The sequence below is a fragment of the Girardinichthys multiradiatus genome, chromosome 22 (assembly GCF_021462225.1).
Source record: "Girardinichthys multiradiatus isolate DD_20200921_A chromosome 22, DD_fGirMul_XY1, whole genome shotgun sequence".
In the NCBI taxonomy this organism is placed as follows: domain Eukaryota; kingdom Metazoa; phylum Chordata; class Actinopteri; order Cyprinodontiformes; family Goodeidae; genus Girardinichthys; species Girardinichthys multiradiatus.
Genome location: NC_061814.1, coordinates 1,433,891 through 1,451,984, shown reverse-complemented (window position 1 = coordinate 1,451,984; position 18,094 = coordinate 1,433,891). Strand labels below are relative to the sequence as shown.

The following is an 18,094-nucleotide window of genomic DNA, read 5'->3' as shown; positions in this document are numbered from 1 at the left end:
TACCAAGCAAACATGAAAGAATAATAGAAACTTATGAACCATCCAAATGTCCATATGAAGAAAAACGGAGCACATGATATGGTTGAAAACCATAACCAAAAGAAATGATGCAATGATATTACAGTTCAGTTCGGATATTTATGTTTGAGAACCAAGGTTTATTATGTGGAATTTGGAAATGAAGTCAAATAGTTTTACAACTAATTAACAATAATTGGTAAATGTTAAAACAACCATCACAATGCAAATAAGAGGGTTGAGTAAAACATTTTTTAATAAAATAATATTTTAAAGAAGATTTGCCAAATTTGAAATCAATAACCCTTTTTGGACAATTGATCTTAACGTTGTCTTAATTAGCCACCATTATTTTATTAAAAATATTTTAGGAACTAATATTTTCATAATTAGAAATCAATAACCCTTTTGGACATATGATTTTTAGTCTTATGTAATTATTTCTCAGCAAATTGTTGAACTGAGTTAAGAACTCTTAAAATGTTGGTGGTAAACTTTTTTTAAAGACGCCAGGGGGTGCACAGCCAATAGACATATGGAGAAATGTGGTGAAACGACATCCAGGTCACCGGCTGCTAAAACAAACAATAAAAAAGCTTATTTAACAAACTTAGAAATATTAAAGTGCGTATGAGCGCTGACGGTAGGCTAGCTAACGAAGGAGCAAATGAAACAAACTTTGTTGTAACACACAACTGACTACTGGTTGGCTATAGCAGGACTATTAGCTTGTTATGCACTAGTGGACAAAACATTTGGCATGTTTTAAGCATTATTTGAACCTACTTATAGCAGGTTTATGGAGGTTAAGTAAAACAACTTCACATTACTGGGCAATCAGTGTTACAATATCTCATTAAAATAGTTTTTAAAAGTTTGTTCGTTCGTTCGTTCGTCGTCTTCCGCTTATCCAGGACCGGGTCGCGGGGGCAGCAGACTCAGCAGAGACGCCCAGACGTCCCTCTCTCCAGACACCTCCTCCAGCTCCTCCAGGGGGAGCCCAAGGCGTCCCCCGGCCAGCCGAGAGACATAGTCCCTCCAGCGTGTCCTGCGCCGTCCCCTGGGCCTCCTCCCGGTGGGGCGTGCCTGGAACACCTCCCGAGGAAGGCGTCCAGGAGGCATCCGGAATAGATGCCCAAGCCACCTCAACTGGCTCCTATCGATGTGGAGGAGCAGCGGCTCTACTCCGAGCTCCTCCCGGATGGCCGAGCTCCTCACCCTATCTCTAAGGGAGTGCCCGGCCACCCTTCGGAGGAAGCTCATTTCAGCCGCTTGTATCCGTGATCTCGTTCTTTCGGTCATGACCCAAAGTTCATGGCCATAGGTGAGGGTAGGAACGTAGACCGACCAGTAAATTGAGAGCTTTGCTTTTCGGCTCAGCTCTCTCTTCACCACAATGGACCGGCACAGCGCCCCCATTATTGTGGCAGCCGCACCGATCCGTCTGTCGATCTCCCGCTCCATTCTTCGCTCACTCGTGAACAAGACCCCGAGATACTTAAACTCCTCCACTTGAGGCAGGAACTCCCTTCCAACCTGAAGAGGACAAGCCACCCATTTCCGGTCGAGTACCATGGGCTCGGACTTGGAGGAGCTGATCCTCATCCCAGCCGCTTCACACTCGGCTGCGAACCGCCACAGCGCATGCTGTAGGTCTTGGCTAGAGGGGGCCAGCAGGACCACGTCATCCGCAAAAAGAAGAGACGAAATCCACTGGTCCCCAAACCAGACCCCCTCCAGCCCTTGGCTGCGTCTAGAAATCCTGTCCATAAAAGTTATGAACAGGACCGGCGACAAAGGGCAGCCCTGCCGGAGTCCAACATGCACTGGGAACAGGTCCGACTTAGTGCCGGCAATGCGGACCAAACTCCTGCTCCGCTCGTACAGGGCCGGAGGGCCCCTAATAAAGGGCCCCCGATTCCATACTCCTGGAGCACCCCCCACAGGGCATCACGAGGGTCACAGTCGAATGCCTTCTCCAGGTCCACAAAACACATGTGAACCGGTTGGGCAAACTCCCATGAACCCTCGAGCACCCTGTAGAGGGTATAGAGCTGGTCCAGTGTTCCACGGCTGGGACGAAAACCACACTGTTCCTCCTGAAGCCAAGGTTCGACTATCGGTCGGACTCTCCTCTCCAATACCCTGGCGTAGGCCTTACCAGGGAGGCTGAGGAGTGTGATCCCCTTGTAGTTGGAACACACCCTCCGGTCCCCCTTCTTATAAAGGGGGACCACCACCCCAGTCTGCCAGTCCAGAGGCACTGTCCCCAACCGCCACGCAATGTTGAAGAGACGTGTCAACCATGACAGCCCTACAACATCCAGACACTTGAGGTACTCAGGGCGGATCTCATCCACCCCCGAAGCCTTGCCACCGCGGAGCTTTTTAACCACCTCGGTGACTTCAGCCTGGGTGATGAAAGAGTCCAATGCCGAGTCCCCAGCCTCTGTTTCCACCACGGAATGCGTGATGGCAGGATTGAGGAGATCCTCGAAGTACTCCTTCCACCGCCCGATAATGTCCTCAGTCGAGGTCAGCAGTCTCCTGCCCCCACTATAAACAGTGTTGGCAAAGCACTGCTTCCCCCTCCTGAGGCGCCGGACGGTTTGCCAGAATCGCTTCGAGGCCAACCGGTAGTCCTTCTCCATGGCCTCACCGAACGCTTCCCAGGCCCTAGTTTTTGCCTCTGCCACAGCCCGGGCCGCAGCACGCTTGGCCTCACGGTACCCGTCAGCCGCCTCAGGAGTCCCACAAGCCAACCACAGCCGATAGGACTCCTTCTTCAGCTTAACAGCATCCCTTACTGCCGGTGTCCATCACCGGGTTCTGGGATTGCCGCCACGACAGGCACCGCAGACCTTACGGCCGCAGCTATGGGCAGCAGCATCGACAATAGATGCAGAGAACATGGTCCACTCGGACTCTGTCTCCAACATCCCCCGGGATCTGGTCGAAGCTCTCCCGGAGGTTTGTATCAACCTCAAAACCAAACCGATCTAGCTTGTAACCTCAGGCTTTGTGGTCTCTTAGCATTCGAATAATTCAACTTTAGAACCACAAACAAAAGAAAACACCATCAAATAAACAATATTTAAATAGTTTCATCCTAAACTAATTTTCTCTGCCCAGACACTACCTCTTACATGAACCGTTCTGATGAACAGGAATTAGGAAGATCCGAAGGGGATTGAATTGATAAGCAAAGGTGAACAAAGAAAGGATTATTTAAAGTAGCAGAGTCGTACTCACCAGTGTGTTTCAAAGTCGTTCAGATGCTGCATAATCTCCCTGATGCGATCAGCTGGGCTGCCCTAGGTAATGAGAAAGAGGTGTGGCTGGGAGAAGTGTTTTGTTAGTGGCTCCATGACATCATGGGTATTCCAGCCGCAATTCCTCCTTCCTGGGTTGTACTAAAATAGGTTAATGCAATGCATTTTGGGATTGGGAGTATTTACCAGTCTCTTTTTTGGTGTACAGTTCGAGTACATGTTTCATCCCATAGCTGGGGCACAACATACCAAATGTGGCATTATTACTGAATCTATACAGTTTATTTTGTGGGTCCATATAACATGTTTCAGAAGCTTTGTTTAGATGTAGTTACACAAATATGAGCAATAGTGCAGTGTTTTTTTCTTAGAGAGATTAGTTTCCTCTAGGAAACCTTTCAAACAGGCTATTCTCAGTCTGTTTTTCTGATTGTACTGTTATGAACCTTAACACTGGTAAAAGAATAACTTTAAAATGAAGAGACTAAGACTGAGCTGTTGGGTTAATTCTAATTTCCCTGAAGATACAGTCTCATTTCAGTGTCTGAACGTTTCCACCTGTAAATCCTCCAAAGCACACCTACAAATCTTACTGTCAATGCCCCCAAAAAGAAGGTGTTGGGTGTTGAAGTACCTTTGTCAAACTCTGCAGTAAGAATACTAACATCTGATTAAGATGTTGTGGAATTACCTTGAACAAGCGGTTTATGCTTAAAAAAACTTGAACTGAAACAATTCTACAAGAGTAGTGGATCAGAATTCCTCCACAGAAATGTGAATGATTCACACCCAGTTATTATAAAAACTTTATGGCAGTTGTTGGAAATGGTGGAACAACCAGTTTTAAGGTTTAGGGACCATTAACTTTTTTATATAGAATTAGATTGGTTGTATCTCTGATACTGAAATGTGTATAATGATTTGAAACATTTAAGAGTGGAAAAAAAGCAAAAACAAGAGAACCCAATGAAGCCAGAAATACTTCTTCATGGGACTATAAAAGGCTGTGAATACCACAGTTTTTGAATGCTCGACCTGTAAAAGAAAAGAAATAACTGAAATAACATTTTGAAGATACAGTATGCGGTGGTTCATAATAAAAGCAAATCAGATTGCTGCAGTGTTAATGGAACAGTCAGAGCAAGACATAGAGCCAGCCTCCTTTAATCTGTCTGATAGGGGCAATCAACTGAAGAAACATACAGAAAGATGGAGCAATGCAAGAGGACCCACTTTCACTCTGATTTTCTCACATTGCCCTTATCTCTGTGCCCCCTCTCTATCTCCAGCTGTCCTTTCTCAAGGCTGTTCTCCTCCTTTTAATCATCTCTCTTTCTCCACTCATTCTTATGTGAGCAAAAAGCAGGGAGGAAAAAAATGTGGAGTGGGAACATCTCAACAAACAGGGACAGTCACATAATGGACTACTCTATTACTGAAACAAGCAAAATGGCATTGTGCTTATGAATGACAGATGTAATAGGGTAGACCAAAGAAATGGGAGTGGGAGGAGAGGGAAGATGGTCAGAGAAGCTGAAAGAGAGAAGGGTAGGTGCTGTGAGAAACAGAGAAGAGGCCTGGAACAAATTCGTGGAAATCGTAGATAATAGTCCATAGGCACCAAAGATAACCTCTATTATTTGAGGCAGATTTGTATGGCGCTCCGTGTGATACAAACCTGGTGAGATAATACCAATATTCACTCAGATGGGCTATGTTAAACCTAAATTTAGATTCACTTTTTGTCTAACAAGCATTATGACCTTATCTGGGTTTAGTAAAAACTTTATGTTCCCCTGCCAGATAAAAAAAAAACTTATGCATTTATCCTTTGAGTTATTTAAACATTGTTTATCCTTTTAGTTTCTTGAACACATGCGCGCAGTTAGACCTGGGATTCCAGGGTGGAAGCCCTGGATGTTTTTTGAATAGCCCTGGACTTCTTGATAGAAGAAATTTAGAAGTATTAAAAAGATGCAGCCACAAAATGGTATTGTACTTCACATTTTTATTTAAAAACAATCAGATTTTTTCAATTGTATTCCATATAATCAAGTCCCGCTCCACCTAACCTGACAATGAGTTAAAACGAGAAGACAAAAAATTGTTATTTGCGCACTCGCAGCACCGTCTCTGGCTGCGCAACTACGTGCACAGCCAGAGACGGACTCCATTCCGGAGAAGTCCAGAACAGCAGTTTACTCCAGGTCGACCTGCCTCCTTCATTACCTGAAAAGTTACACTGAGCGCCTCAAACAGGCGCATTTCAGAGCAAGCACGGAGCCAACTGGCGAGTGGGAGCCTGGTGGGTGTGTGTGTTCAGAAACAGGTGGACGCGAGCGGTATAACCCAGGAGAAGATAGCGGTAAAACATGAATGCTGACTCAGGATGAGCTGATTGTAAGTTACAGCTAATCACTTATACACCCAGCAAGACATGAGGTGGAGGTTCACTCTAATGAGCATCTTCAGGGTCATGATGAGGGACTTTCACCTGAGCTACAGGTGAAGTTAAATGATCTGTCTGTGATAGAAAACAGTAGCAACCTTCTCTGTGAGCTTCTAGCCAGATTTTGAAATAGAATAAAGACAATGGAGCCTCAGGAGTGGAACACTTTGATGAGAATGTAACGTTTAAAAAGGTCATTTATGTAGATGACAAAAGAAGCACATTTATCTGGCCCATAGTAAACATCTCTGAGTTTAAGAAAAACCTTTTGTCAGCAAAAATTCAGATTAAGTTATTTTCTAAAATCCTCAACATGTCATTATTTGCTTCAGCAAAATGGTTTTTCATCAGGTCTAAATGCCGTTTCTCCTTGTCCTTCATTCAGCTTCTAACAAAAATAAAAAGTAAAATAATTTTAAACCTTTTTTGTTTGATTGACAATAATTTACATTCAGTCTAAAACCAGCCGAGACAAGTTTCTTTTAAATTACCTAAAGGTCCTTCTCAAAATATTAGCATATTGTGATAAAGTTAATTATTTTCCATAATGTCATGATGAAAATTTAACATTCATAAATTTTAGATTCATTGCACACTAACTGAAATATTTCAGGTCTTTTATTGTCTTAATACGGATGATTTTGGCATACAGCTCATGAAAACCCAAAATTCCTATCTCACAAAATTAGCATATTATTAAAAGGGTCTCTAAACGAGCTATGAACCTAATCATCTGAATCAACGAGTTAACTCTTGCAAAAGATTCCTGAGGCCTTTAAAACTCCCAGCCTGGTTCATCACTCAAAACCCCAATCATGGGTAAGACTGCCGACCTGACTGCTGTCCAGAAGGCCACTATTGACACCCTCAAGCAAGAGGGTAAGACACAGAAATAAATTTCTGAACGAATAGGCTGTTCCCAGAGTGCTGTATCAAGACACCTCAGTGAGAAGTCTGTGGGAAGGAAAAAGTGTGGCAGAAAACGCTGCACAACGAGAAGAGGTGACCGGACCCTGAGGAAGATTGTGGAGAAGGACCGATTCCAGACCTTATAAACGTGGACAGTTTTCATTTACTCCAGGCCAACAGACCCAAGGAGAGCAGTAAGAAGAGAGGAGGGCATCTGGCTGTGTTTGTGAATGATACGTGGTGCGACTCTGGGCATTTACCTATCAAGAGGCCTCTGCAGTAAGGACATTGAGTTGCTGTTTGCATGAGGTTGTATTAACTGCCCTAGGAGATTATACGTGTTATTGTGATAATGGTGTATTTGCCCTGAGACAGACTGCATCGCAAACTACATTAACCTATGTGTGGACAACACTGTGCCCCTCATGAAGGTATGGTGTTTCTTTCATATCAAGCCTTTGATCAACCCTGAAAATTAAGGCTCTCCTCAAGGAGAAGAAGATAACCTTTACATCAGGAAACAAGGAGTAGCTGAGGGCTGTACAGAAGGAAATGAGAAGGAAGATCAGAGATGGAAAAAACATCTACAGGAAGATGGAGGACCAACTGCAACAGAACAACATCAGTGGGGTTCGGCAGAGCCTGAAAACAATTGCATGTCACAAATAAAACTCCTAAGCTGTAGGAGAAGTAGGATGAGGGAATGATCTGAATTAGTTCTTCAACAGATTTGATCAGACACTCACCTTGCTGTTAGTCTTTAGCTGATTTCTAATGCAAAAGTATATATGAACATGTACTTTTTAAATTATTTGTATTACGTTGTCATTTTTCCCTCACTGTACAGTCTCTTGTCTTGTTTTTTTTTTGTTTTGGCGCTAGTAGACCTGAATTTCCATATGGAGGGACAATACAGGATATTGCAGAAGGTAGAGCAAAGGTAGAACAAAATTATTATTGAGGTAACAAACCTATTCAAACTAACCTTGTATTTTAAAATATAATCGTTTGAAAATGGCTTTTTTGTATTCACTCAGGTTATGTTTGTCAAATAACATACGTTGTTTGATGATCAGAAACATGTTAGTGTGACTAAGAAGTAAAACCAGAAATCGGTTAGGAGGGAAATACTTTTTCACAGCACTTAATAATTCCAATTGCTGCCAATTACATCATTCTTCATGACCAAATGCTCGAGCTCACTTGTTAATATATGTGATTTTAGGCTAAGGATAATTCTGTAACTTTCTGCAGATTGCCTTAAGCAGCATGTGAATTGGGGTTTAAAATGCTGGCTGCATGCTGGTGTTTCCTGGAGGAATTAGAATTAATGTATCTTCAAAACCAGCTTTTGCCTCTCACTATCATGGGCCTTAGTCAGCAAAATGAACAGAGCATTTCTCCAAGACGTGATACAGGCCTGAGATATTATCTGTGCTGAGAGAGTTTATAAATTGTCTCACCTGGAAAATGTCAAGTGCGACCATGTTTTCTGTGTCAGCAGGAAGTAGCTTGCCCTGAGTGCTTCTCATTATTTTTCTGCATTGCTTTTTAGCTCCATTCTGTAAATGTGTATGAAATGGCTGCAAAGAGGAACTACAAGAAGAAAGAAGCTGAAACTGGTTCACTGAGAGGTTCAACTAGCCAAAAGCGACACGTGGACCTACATTATTTGAATCATGGACAAACAAATAATGGGACACATTTTTCTGCTGCACATCCATGATCTGACTATTCAGTTCCACAACATAGCACAGGGGCTCTTGGAGGCAGTAGGGTACAGTGAAACCATTGTCAAGTTCACCAAACTAGTTTGAGATTATTTGATCTTAGTGACATGGTGGATTCTCCTGCTGAAGGTAGTTATCAGAAGACGGGTAAAGTGTGCCTGTACAAGACACACACACACACTGGACACTGGATGGAATCATGTAATGTGGTTCCTTGTGTTCCTTATGGTTACCTTTTATTTAAATGTATCCTTTTAGATTTGAGTGGCCTGTATATGGTGTGGCTCTTTTCTAACTCATTTTCCCTTTGGTGCAGAAGTTGCCGAGTGTGACCTTATGTGTTCACCATAAACTGTCCAGGAGCTACATTTAGACTCTTCTAAGTCTTGCTTTCTTTACGGAATAATGTGATAAATTAACATTAATTGATTCATGATCCTTCTTATCTCAGTGCTTCTTAAAATTGATACACCCATAAGTCATATAGCTTTGAACCTAGGAAACCTAGCAAAAATACTCAGGTAGGTTGTGGTGTTTAAACGATGCACACTTGGTACCAACAGGTCCAAAGTACAAATAAAATAATCCCACACCATTACACAACCACCCCCGGCTGTCCGAACTGTTGATTTTGGGCCTTTATGTTGTTTATGCCGAATCTGACCCTACCTTCTGAATGTTGCAGCTGAAATCAAGACTCAAATGACTTGGCAAAGTTTTTCTAATCTGATTTCAAATCTGATTTTAGTGAGTTTGTGCAAAATGTAGCCTCGATTTCCAGCAATCTCCTGGCATAATTCTTGCTGGATTTTTGAACAGACTTAATTAAAAACAATGAACCTCATTTAGAATCAGTTCAGATGTGGGTTTGATATCATCACCCTTTTGAAACACCCCACTGAGTCCAGTTGAGTTTTAAATATCCGGCTGTATGTGAATTTAACTAAATTAGAGAAAATTTTTATCTTCATTAGTCTATCCACTGTACCGCAAGCTGGCAGTGAAACATCCACACACCACCGTCCTTGAAAGTTACGAATGTTGTTCTGCTTCCTCCAAAGGATTTTTTAAAACTGTGACAAAACAACTCAATCTTTGTCTCAGCTGACTCTACAATGGTTCTCCAGAAGCCATTTTGGTTGTGTGGGCACTTAACTTCAGCTGTGCCCAAGGATGTTGAATGTGGAGAAGGCAATTCTGTCTTGGCCAACACTGCTTTCAGTTTAGGAGAAATAATGAAAACATTTAAAAGAAGTTTTGAATGCTATTTTCTGCGACTGAAATCTGCAATCAATTTTACGTTTGGTTATAAACAAGCAATACTTTTTCTTTTTTAATTTAAAATTGTCAGCATGTTAAAACATTTGGTATGGAAAACCCTTTTCTGTGTCAATTGACACATTGCCCATTTAAGATTTGATCTAAATTCTGTTGAAGATTGTGTACTGGTCCACAGTCCTTTAAACATTTGAAAGAAAATGTACTTTCTGACCTGACATGTATAGCGTGACAGTCCGTCAGCAGCAGAGGGTAACATTTTGCCAAATATGTTGATTAGCCATATGTTGGTTTTTGAGGTTAATAATATCTTTACTTTTTTAAACTACATGCATCTTTTCTTCATGAATCCTGGTAATACAAACCACTGTGGTTAAAGTCCAAGTTATTGGACGTTTATTTGAACATCTAGTATAGATTTGGGGAACTGTAACAGAGTATCTGTAGAGTATGTAAAACAGAGTGAGAGAAAGTGCTTTCCACCATCAGGTTCCTCTCTGTGGAACCACTTCCCAGGTATCTGTGAGGCAGACATCTGGTCTACTTGTATGACTGGACTTAAACGTTCCCTTTAGAAAAAGCTTAAACTTAGGGTGGCTAGGGCTATCCCTTTAGTTAAGCTGTTGTAGATAAGGACAAGAAGCCAAAATGGTGAATCATTATATGTAGCTATTGACAGGACATTTTAATTATATTTTTTATGAAAAATCTGTCTCATAAAATAAACAATATTTTTCTCATCAGTCTCAATTTTTTTTTAAATGAGAAAGCTACGTTAATTGACATAATCAATGAGCCCTAATTGCATTGAACAAATCAATTATAAAATATGTTTATTTAAATATTTGTATAAATTGAAACTGAGTTATTAAATTGGATCTAGTAACAAATTGAATCAATAGTTAACCTAGTTATCAGTTATCACAGTACTACAGGTCCTTCTCAAAAAATTAGCATATTGTGATAAAGTTCCTTATTTTCTATAATGTAATGAGGAAAATTTAACATTCATATATTTTAGATTCATTGCACACTAACTGAAATATTTCAGGTCTTTTATTGTCTTAATACGGATGATTTTGGCATACAGCTCATGAAAACCCAAAATTCCTATCTCACAAAATTAGCATATTTCATCCGACCAATAAAAGAAAAGTGTTTTTAATACAAAAAACGTCAACCTTCAAATAATCATGTACAGTTATGCACTCAATACTTGGTTGGGAATCCTTTTGCAGAAATGACTGCTTCAATGCGGCGTGACATGGAGGCAATCAGCCTGTGGCACTGCTGAGGTCTTATGGAGGCCCAGGATGCTTCGATAGCGGCCTTTAGCTCATCCAGAGTGTTGGGTCTTGAGTCTCTCAACGTTCTCTTCACAATATCCCACAGATTCTCTATGGGGTTCAGGTCAGGAGAGTTGGCAGGCCAATTGAGCACAGTGATACCATGGTCAGTAAACCATTTACCAGTGGTTTTGGCACTGTGAGCAGGTGCCAGGTCGTGCTGAAAAATGAAATCTTCATCTCCATAAAGCTTTTCAGCAGATGGAAGCATGAAGTGCTCCAAAATCTCCTGATAGCTAGCTGCATTGACCCTGCCCTTGATAAAACACAGTGGACCAACACCAGCAGCTGACACAGCACCCCAGACCATCACTGACTGTGGGTACTTGACACTGGACTTCTGGCATTTTGGCATTTCCTTCTCCCCAGTCTTCCTCCAGACTCTGGCACCTTGATTTCCGAATGACATGCAGAATTTGTTTTCATCCGAAAAAAGTACTTTGGACCACTGAGCAACAGTCCAGTGCTGCTTCTCTGTAGCCCAGGTCAGGCGCTTCTGCCGCTGTTTCTGGTTCAAAAGTGGCTTGACCTGGGGAATGCGGCACCTGTAGCCCATTTCCTGCACACGCCTGTGCACGGTGGCTCTGGATGTTTCTACTCCAGACTCAGTCCACTGCTTCCGCAGGTCCCCCAAGGTCTGGAATCGGCCCTTCTCCACAATCTTCCTCAGGGTCCGGTCACCTCTTCTCGTTGTGCAGCGTTTTCTGCCACACTTTTTCCTTCCCACAGACTTCTCACTGAGGTGTCTTGATACAGCACTCTGGGAACAGCCTATTCGTTCAGAAATGTCTTTCTGTGTCTTACCCTCTTGCTTGAGGGTGTCAATAGTGGCCTTCTGGACAGCAGTCAGGTCGGCAGTCTTACCCATGATTGGGGTTTTGAGTGATGAACCAGGCTGGGAGTTTTAAAGGCCCCAGGAATCTTTTGCAAGTGTTTAGAGTTAACTCGTTGATTCAGATGATTAGGTTCATAGCTCGTTTAGAGACCCTTTTAATGATATGCTAATTTTGTGAGATAGGAATTTTGGGTTTTCATGAGCTGTATGCCGAAATCATCCATATTAAGACAATAAAAGACCTGAAATATTTCAGTTAGTGTGCAATGAATCTAAAATATATGAATGTTAAATTTTCATCATTACATTATGGAAAATAATGAACTTTATCACAATATGCTAATATTTTGAGAAGGACCTGTACATTTCAATGAATAATAAAGCAAAACTAAGGTCCCCTAAAACTTAATTGGAATTTCTTAAAGTGGTACTAAACCCTAAATCAACTTGATTTTGCAGATAAAATGTATAAATTGGGTCTCAAGAGTGCTATCTTTACATTACTGTGCAAGTTTTTTTTCATTTTTATTTAAACTTGTTTAATTCTGCAATATTTGTCCTAAAACAGTCTTAGTGCTACTCTGGTTGAACGGTGGCTATTGCAGTTGAATTTTCCTTTTAGTTCAAACAGTACACCTGGGTACATGTCTACGTCACAGCCCTGGGTTCGGGTATAAAACCATCTCACTCAGACACACACCCGAGCATTGATCATAGCGTTTTATGCTTTATATCTTTTGTGGAAATATAAATGCCTTATCATTAGTAGCTAAAGCTAAGATATATTTGGGATTTGCTGCTTATAGATTGATTATTATTAGGAGTTTTTAGTTATGCTTTTGAGAGTTAGAAAAATCCTTAAACAGTAGCTCCTAGTGTGGTCACACAATGAGTGTTTATTATTCAAGATTAAAGCTTGCAGGTATTTTCTGTCTGTATCGTGAGAATCTGGCAGTGAATTGGGGAGGCATGGTTCTCCTCTCACTGAAGATTCCTGAAGACGTGTGGGAAACAATTATTTAATTAAATGATGAAATGTATCTCTGTTTCTTTGATATTGTTGCTGGGGAGAATTCCACAGACAGAATGATTGTGTATGTGTACTGCATAGCAGCGTGGGGTATAAAATGTAATGTGGCGCACCCCCAGTGAGACAGCACACAGACGTTTCCAGGTACCAGTGTAAGTGTGTGTCTCCCTCTCTAAATTCAGATTGGTTTTTATAAACTTGTGGAAACGTACAACTGATCTCTGACTGAGGATTGTCCTTTGGGGTGCCAAATAAAAAGAATCGATGAGAGGTGAGGAGTAATGTAAGAGTTAACTGACAGCCAGTAAAGTTTTCCTACCTCGACACTTTGATCATATGTTTTACTTGAGATAATATAAATAGACATGTAAATGTAAATTTTCTGAAAGTTTGCTGTTGCTCAGAAACTGGACTCATTCTATCCTCCACTACCTTGGCAGCACCAGCTTCGGGCATTGCTGAGTCAGCGCCTTGATCCAGTGGCTCAAATTGACAAGGCTCAGGCCTGCTGGGCTCCATAAGGCCTCCCTCAACCTCTGGTGATGATGGGGGTGAAAAATCCTTCACCTCAAAAGATCTATCTGTTGCGAAAATATCAGCGTCGCTCTGCTCACTCTCCATGCTTCAATTTGTTAAATTAAGCTAGCTGCCACCTTCTGCCATCCTTCTGGCCACAACCCTGCGTAACCCCCTCCACTTATCCCCATACTTAGCCGTGCCCCTCAGTGTCCCTTGGCACTGCACATTTTTCAAAATTTGCCTGGGGTTGGGTTATGCTTTTACATCATGTGTAGTTACACTTTCAGGTAATTAAGAATGAATGTTCAGAGTTTATTTACCCAAATACTGTTAAAATTATTTGAAACCCTGCCAGATTCAGGTTTAAACTTTCTTTTAAAACTGATACATCCTCTTACTGTCAGAGAATGCTGGACTTGTGTAGGACCAAGGTGCAGGGCAAGGAAGTGGCATGGTGAGCTGAATAGTACATCTTTAATAATAAAAGGCAAAAGCTTACAAAAAAGTCCAGGTCCTTGAACACAGGCTTGTAAATAAGGCTTGTAGTTACAGACATGGACAAACAGGAACAACAGTGGGTAACAAGCAGGAGAATCCAGTGGCAAGAACAAAAAAGCAGAGAACATAAATGCTGAGGGAAGTGGAGAATGGACCAATGAACTAAGGGTGCTAATCAAGGAGAAAATCAGGAGCAGCTGGTGTGGGAGAGAAATGATGCAACTGAAGGAGGGTGATTAATTAACACAAATGAGCAGGGATTCCAGAGGAGGTAACAGAAAACATCTAAGTGAACAGAAATAAATAAAACAATGAAACTAATTAAAGAACATAAATCAGAGAAATCAGACCTATGAGCTGAAATAACAGCAACAGAAGAATGTAACAAGAAAAGATGAGTAGACATCAAAACCAAACACAGGCAGATTATGACATTCCACCCCCACCCCCCCACCCTGCCTTGTTCAGGCGGAGGGGGCGGGGGCCCCAGAAGAAGGGCAAGAACCCAGACAAAAAACAGCCCAAACAGCACAGGAGGGGGCCAAAGAAGATGGGCAAGAACCAACACAAAAAACAGCCCGAACAGGGCGGGTGGAGGGGGCCTCAGAAGAAGGGCAAGAACCAAAACCAAAAACAGAGTGGGCAGAGGGGGTCTCAGAAGGAGAGCAAGAACCAAAACAAAAACCAGAGTTCAGGATGGCAGCCAGGAAAATGTCCTGGTGAGACACAGAGTTCAGGAGAATGGCCAGGAAGTCATACCCAGCAGGAACAGAGTTCAGGAAGATGTCTGTAAGGTCATTCCGGGCAAGAACAGAGTTCAGGAGGATGGCCGTGAGGTTGTCCCGAGGAGGCACAGAGTTCAGGAGGATGGCAGTCAGGTGGGCGATAAAGGAGTAGGGACCTAGGAGATCAACGATGGTTGAGAAGTACCTGGTGGCTGGCAATGTAGAGTCTGGACGTGTCAAGGACCCTTGAAGAACCTGGTCTGGAGGCCGGCCAAGAAGCATGGTGGGGGCTCTGAGAATCTTGTCCGGAGGTCGGCCGACAGAGGCGTGATGGACCCTCAGAGAACTCTGTCTGGTGGCCGGCTGAGAGGTGTGGAGGACCCTTGGGGAACCTTGTCTGGAGGTTGGCCATGGAGGGAAGAGGACCCTCGGGGAATCCTGTCTGTAGGTCAGCCAGGGAGCACTGACAAACATCTGGGAACCCTGTCTGGAGATTGACCACAGAGCGTAGAGGAACCTCCGGGAACCCTTTCTGGAGGTTGGCCACAGAGGCGCTCTGAAGACTTGGGACCACTGAGGAGCTTTGCAGATTTGGGACCAATGAGGAGCTCGGGACGCTTGGAACCACTGTGACACTCTGGGAACTTGGAACCATGGTGGAGCTTAAGGTAGCACCAGGAGGATACTCAGCAAGACCCTGAAGAGTGGTGCAAGAACCAGTGGATTCCGGTTGAAACCTAGACAAGGCTCTGGAAACAGGTGTTTGGGGGCCTTGATGGAGCCCGGATGATCTGCGGTGGAGCCCGGATGACCTGCAGTGGAGTTGTTGTGGACAATCAGGAACACGAGGCGGGTCCACCTGGATGTCCTTATCATGAAGGTCAGGAGCAGGAGACGATAGCAATGAAGGTGATGATGATGGCCGGTCAGAAGAGACTGATATGTCACGCTGATCCTCAGAGGACGGAGCTGAAGCGTCACGTTGACCTTCAGTTTAAGGGGCTGATGTGTCAAGCAGATCCTAAGTGGACGGAGCTGACATGTCAACGTGACCCTCAGTGGACAAAGATGAAGTGTACTGGAGACATGCTGGTGGCTGTGCTGTAGCGCTCTAGATACATGCTGCTGGCTGTGCTGTAGCGCTCTGGAGACATGCTGTAGAGGAAGGTGATGACTGTGTCAGGAGTATAGATGTCAGTGCTGGGGATAAAGTAGTAAAAATGTAGGTGGTGATGCAAGAGCAGCAGATAAGACGGTTTTCTGGTGCAGTTAAGCAGCGAACTCTGCTCCTGGAAGCTGCACAGGGAAACCACAGTCAGCTATCTCCTGCTGAAGCCCACTGGAGGGCACTGGAGGAGCAGTGGAGAATCCTGGGCTTGGAGACGAGTGGAAAACTAAAGCGTGGAGCTTGATTGGAAGCTGCAAGCCGGAAGCGGAGTCAGAGATACCGGGCAAAGTGGGAAGGTGTCGACCAGACCCTCCGAAAGAGGTGAGGAGGCGCCTGTCTGAACCTTCAGTACAGTGAAGACTTCATCTTGGCCATCTGGGAAAATGCAGGAGGCGCCAGCTGGACCTTCTGGAATGGGTCAGGTGTGTCTCTACAAGGGTGTAGCTTACAGCAAGAAGAGGACGAAGCTGGTGATACAGGAGGAGGCAGCATTGAGGAGTGTGGATCCCCAGAAGCTGGAGTGGATGTGTCAGCCTGACTCCTGGAATTTGGAGCGGAGGTAGCCAGTCGATGCCGTCTGCTCCGAGCAGTGGTGGAAACAGCAGGAGACATCTAATCAGATGGTGGAGACAGGGAAGGCTGTGACCAAGGTGGAGAACTGTGCTGATCCAGGCAAAGGGAGAGCATAGCCTCAGACATGGAACCCAACAGCGAGTACCGGTGAAAATGCTGGTGTTCCTGGCCCTGAACTGGGCGGTCTACCTGGCGGAGGTGGAGAAGAGGTTCATCATCGTAGCCTGGTACCTGGCAGGGAAATCTTCAGCGTGGAACCCCAAAAGGTCCACTCAATATTCTCCAGCAACAGTGAAGAAGGCAGGATCTCTACATCCTCCCCATACATGGACCTCATCTCTTCCTTCTGCTGCTGGATCCAGCTGATCAACTTCTGCTTGGTTCATATGACTGGATTCTTCTGTCAGAAATGCTGAAATTGTGTAAGATCAAAGTGCAGAGTGGGGAAGAGGCATGGTAGGATGAATAGTGTGTCGTTAACGGTAAAAGGCAAAAGCTTACAAAAAGTCCAAGTCTTTGAACACAGGCTTGTAAATAAGGCTCGTAGTTACAGGCACGGACAAACAGGAACAACAGTGGGTAACAAGCAGGAGAACCAAGAGGTGAGAACAGAAAACCAGGGAGCATACATGCTGAGGGAAGTGGAGAATGGACAAATGAAATAAGGGAGCTAATCAAGGACAGAATCAGGAGCAACTGGTGTGGAAGAGGATGGCGGCAACTGAAGAAGGGTGATTGATTAACACAAATGAGCAGGGATTCCAGGGAGGTAACAGAAACTCCTGTAGGTACCCTTTCTGTTCTAGACCGCCTCCTTGAGTCCGTGAAAAGCAACGCCTACTACATCCGTGGTAACTCCGTCGAGCTCCGAAGAGCATGTGTGAGAGGTACAAGTTCAAGCAATAAAAATCTACTTGGAGAGGATTACAACGTTTCAACTGAATGTCTAAATGACAAATCTGCTTCCTTATTTGGTGCAGAAAGAGTGGTTTGCATCCTATATTTAAATAAAACAGTTAACTTTATTGTAAATATAAAAATAAATAAAAAATTATATTTCATATATGGTTAAAGATCTCTATTTACTCTACAGGTCCTTCTCAAAATATTAGCATATTGTGATAAAGTTCATTATTTTCCATAATGTCATGATGAATATTTAACATTCATATATTTTAGATTCATTGCACACTAACTGAAATATTTCAGGTATTTTATTGTCTTAATACGGATGATTTTGGCATACAGCTCATGAAAACCCAAAATTCCTATCTCACAAAATTAGCATATCATTAAAAGGGTCTCTAAACGAGCTATGAACCTAATCATCTGAATCAATGAGTTAACTCTAAACACCTGCAAAAGATTCCTGAGGCCTTTAAAACTCCCAGCCTGGTTCATCACTCAAAACCCCAATCATGGGTAAGACTGCCGACCTGACTGCTGTCCAGAAGGCCACTATTGACACCCTCAAGCAAGAGGGTAAGACACAGAAATAAATTTCTGAACGAATAGGCTGTTCCCAGAGTGCTGTATCAAGGCACCTCAGTGGGAAGTCTGTGGGAAGGAAAAAGTGTGGCAGAAAACGCTGCACAACGAGAAGAGGTGACCGGACCCTGAGGAAGACTGTGGAGAAGGGCCGATTCCCGACCTTGGGGGACCTGCGGAAGCAGTGGACTGAGTCTGGAGTAGAAACATCCAGAGCCACCGTGCACAGGCGTGTGCAGGAAATGGGCTGCAGGTG

General features: G+C 43.4%; 1 pseudogene; it reads right to left on the bottom strand.

Annotated features, from left to right (window-relative positions):
• The window catches only part of LOC124859607, an 87,638-nt pseudogene extending 72,374 nt beyond the window's left edge, over positions 1 to 15,264 (bottom strand).
• Between the last annotated feature and the right edge of the window lie 2,830 nt (positions 15,265 to 18,094).